This window comes from Neovison vison, chromosome 13 (genome assembly GCF_020171115.1).
Source record: "Neovison vison isolate M4711 chromosome 13, ASM_NN_V1, whole genome shotgun sequence".
NCBI lineage: Eukaryota > Metazoa > Chordata > Mammalia > Carnivora > Mustelidae > Neogale > Neogale vison.
This window is the reverse complement of record NC_058103.1, coordinates 47,288,546-47,292,666: the sequence shown is the minus strand read 5'-3', so window position 1 is coordinate 47,292,666 and position 4,121 is coordinate 47,288,546. Positions and strand designations below refer to the sequence as shown.

The following is a 4,121-nucleotide window of genomic DNA, read 5'->3' as shown; positions in this document are numbered from 1 at the left end:
CAGGTTTCTCAAAGCACACCGGCCTTATCTCTAAAGATAAAGAATTTCACTGTCGAATTTGGTGAGCGAACCAAACTCCCTTTGAATGCAAACGAACAGTCTCCTTGTTAGGTAGGAGAAACCTGGAGAAGACAAATCCTTGACTGCCGGCTTCCCAAACAACCTGTTAATAAGGCGAAGATGAGTTTATTGCTGACCACCAGACGGGAGTCTGATAGTGTCTCGATAGGGAAAGGGAACGGTCTGATAAAGACGCCGGTCTGATAAAGACGCCGAGGTCTGGTCTAAGGTAGGGTGTTTTTTGTTTTGTTTTATTTGAAGATTGTCTTATGTGTAAGTCATCTCTACACCCAGTCTGAGGCTTGACCTTAGAACCGCCAAGATCGAGAGGCGCATTCTCTACTGACTGAGCAGCCACACGCCCCTAAGGTACGTCTTCTCCTGTGGGGAGAAGGAGGTGTGGTTAGGACTGGGTTAGGATTTGGGTAAGGATTATCCTAGTCTACGACTGGGGGACGCAACAAGGTAAGAGAAATCTAGGAATGTGATGATCCGCTGAGGATTTGACAAGACTTTCCAGAATTTCTATAATAAAACAAAGTTTTGCTCCTTTGCTTTTCCAAGGTCAGAGTCTCTGGACTCGTAAGGTTACGCCAATTGAAGGTGACAGAGGAGTGAGAACCGTTCCTGCAGACAGTAAGCTGTGGGGTTTGGGGATAGAGGGTTTGCGTTCTCAGCTTCTTAAGAGGGTAAATGTTGTCTAAGAAACTCAGTGTGGGTGGGATGGTAGCACAGCTGGTGCCCTGGGAACTTGGGGAAAATGCTGGGCCTGCTCTGGGCTTCTGGATTTGTTAGGTTTGGAGCTGGATTTACAACCCTTCATTTTTAGATGTGGGACTCTGTGGCTATGAGGTAGCCCATGAAGGAAACCAGGATAGGTCACCCCCCAAAATATATTTCTTTGACATAAAAGTTATTTTGAGGGTGCCTGAGTGATTTTGGTTCGGGGTTGAGAGATTGAGGCCTGCGTTGGCTCTGCTTGAGATTCTTTCTCCCTCTCCCCCCTCCACCATGTGCAAGTGCTCTCTGTCTCTAAAATAAATCAATAAACCTTGGGCTCTTGGGTGGCTCAGTTAAATGTCTGCCTTCGGCTCAGGTCATGATCCCAGGGTTCTGAGATGGAGTCCCACTTCAGGCTCTTTGATCAGGGAGGAGCCTGCCCCTTCCTCCCCCCTCCTCTTTCCCTGCTTCTCCCTCCCCCCTCCCCCTTCCCCTGCTCCTGTGCACAAGCACATGCTCTCTCTCTCCCTCCCACTTATTCTCTCTCTCTCTCTCAAATAAATAAAATCTTAAGAATAAATAAAAATAAAATAAATCCGTAAACCTTAAAAAAAATTGAGCTGAAGGCAGTTAGCAACAAACCCAGAGGGAAAAACTCCCCCTTTTCTGACTAGCAGCAGGAAATAAATTCTTCTTTTACTGGAGTCAGACTCCACAGAGATGGGATCAGAGCAATCTACAAACAAATCTTGTTAAACTAACCCTGATCTTCCAAGGACTACCTAGCCCTAGTTGGATTACCCTGAGGTCTAAATCCCTTTGTTTTGTCAATTCTTCACGAAGTCACTGTTCCTTTGTCTAAATGACATAAAAGCTTCCTGCTCCGTTACCTTTCTCTCTGAAGACTTCTCTTGGACTCCTAAACATTTAAAAAATATGTAGGTTTTTCTCCTGTTCATCTGTCCTTGTCAGCTTAATTTTCAGACTTAGGTAACCTAAGAGGGTAGAGTAAAATGTTCTCCTCCCCAGGGCCTGGAAAGGGGTTGATCTCCACAGGCTGCTGCAGTATTGGTTGGTGTCTGCATTGGGCCCCAGGGGTGCTGAGGCAAATGAGAGACCACCATATCCCCCTCTAGTAGAAGGGGCCCTCATTTAAGAGCTACTGAAGGTGCACAGGGGACAAGGACCAGGCTTAGCTGGACGCAGGGAGAAGACAGGAAAATCTACAGAGTTGACAGTAGAGCTGGGATTCTTGGGCAGGTGGGAAATCACCAAACTGGGAAAGGAGGGCCCGCGGGAAGGTCTCGCAGGCCCAGAGGCAGGAAGGCTCCTGTGTTCTGGGTATGACAAATGGTTTTGTGTGGTTGGACTCCAACATGCTTTGGGAACAATGCAGGAAAGAGGTTTGGGTCAGGTGCTCAAGGGTCTGGTTTGCGAGAGTGTTGATCTTGATCCTGGAGGTGGTAGCAGAAAAAATTTTCACAGGGAAATGCCATGCTATAGATTTGTTGTTAAAAATCTCCTTTAACTGCCGAGTCATGGTCAGGTGCAGAAAGGACTGAACGGCCTGGAAGCTGTTGTCTCAGTAGACTGAGGACCTTCACTAAGAACGTGGCTTTCAGGGCACAAGGAGGAAAGGTTCAGAATGAAGGCACAGAATCCCCAGGCCTTGCTGACCCACTGAATGTGCATGAGGAAGAGGCAAGTATTTCTAGCTCGGATGAGGCAGCAGACTTTGGTTCAATTCACTGAGATGGGAAAGGCAAGAAAACAAGTGGGCTGTTGTGGAAGGTGAAGGGTGAGAATTTTCCATCCCAAATAGGCCCCATTGGCATAAAGATTATTTTGAGTTGATTAAGAAACAGTAGACAGAGGAGAAGCTCTGAAAATAGAGTAGAAGTTACCCTTTTGTAAGGGAAAATTACATTTATAAAAGAAACCTGCATATGTGAGGGTTTTTTCCCTTCTGTACCTGGAAGAGAGGGATGAGTGAATCTTAAAAAAGTTGTATCAGTGGGGAAGCCACCAACTTAAATCTGCATAATAAAACTCTGATGGACCAAACTTTCCCTGGTTATCCCCGGACACCAGCCTCCCCATACCCTTTTGTGTTTCAAGCTGAAGATGGTATTTCAGCCTGAATTCTAAGCCACCTCTTGGAAACCACCACCCTGGGTATGTCCCACATATATATGAGACATACATGCTGATAAACTTGTTTGTTTTTCTTTTGTTAACCTGTGTTTTGGAATAGGGGCCCCAGCCAAGAATTCAGAAAGGTAGAAGGAAACGTTTTTCCCCCTCCCCTCAAAGCTGGTATGTTCAGCTTTGGACCTGTTGGCTGGAAGTTTCAAGGATGGGGATAACCCAGGGAATGCCACAGTAGAGCTTCTCTGAGAGGTGGGCGTGGAGCAGACAAGATGATTGGGCTTCCTTCGCAGGTAGGAAGCTGACGCATGAACTAGCGGAAATCAGCATGACTGACGACGGAGATGGAAAGAAGACGAAGAAGCCTGTAGTGAGTGTGAACCTTTAATTAATAAATGCAATAAATAAAAATGGAGTAGGCCTCCCCTACTCCAACTAAATGTAAACAGGTAAAAAACATTCATAGCAAGCATGGCAGGTACGCCTAGACCAATGTGTGTGTAGTGATAAGACTAATGTGTGTGCAGATTAACGTAGAGCAATAAGTTGTAAGTATTTTGACCAGTGAAATGATGTTGCAAAAATGTTGCAAAAGCATGTTTACATGTGTGTGTGTTTGTGGAGTGTAAGCATATGAAAAACAAGTGATGTAATATGTTTATGAAGGAGACTTAGCACAGCATATAAAAGAGGCATCGGGTTGGACTGAGGTGAAGCGAGTTCCCTGTCGGGAGAACATCATCGCCGATGTTGCCGACGCCCCGACAGTCTCGTTGCCGACCACTCGCTGGTTCTCCGTCTCAACTTCTGCGGTGACCTCTATGTCTAGATTGTGAGGTGACGTCTCCTTCATCGTGACAACCTGACGAGCTGCCAAACCTCGACGATTGTGGTGCGGATCTCGTCCCAATAAAGATCAAGTGAGTTAGATCTCACAAATCTCTCTTCATTCTTATAAGCCGCGACCTCCTGGCGGGACGCAGGGGCTTGCTCGCGACAAAGCCCCTGCAGGAAACAGTGATACCGAGACAGAGAAACTGAAGGGAACCCCAGGAGGGGAAAAGCTGGATTTTTTCCCCTCTGCTTCTTTTCTGGCTTCTATTCTTGCCAGGGCCTGCTCCCCCACCTCACTCTACACGTGCCTTGTAAAGCCAATAGTAGATGTCCTGCTTGTAAGAGACAAGGAGTTAATG

General features: G+C 46.5%; 1 long non-coding RNA gene across 1 annotated transcript; it reads left to right on the top strand.

Moving 5' to 3' along the window:
• The first annotated feature begins 345 nt into the window (after positions 1 to 345).
• LOC122893133 lies at positions 346 to 3,315 on the top strand. The gene is made up of 3 exons (XR_006381581.1): positions 346 to 429; positions 625 to 696; positions 3,222 to 3,315. It is a non-coding gene; the product is annotated as an uncharacterized LOC122893133 (long non-coding RNA).
• Positions 3,316 to 4,121: the final 806 nt, after the last annotated feature.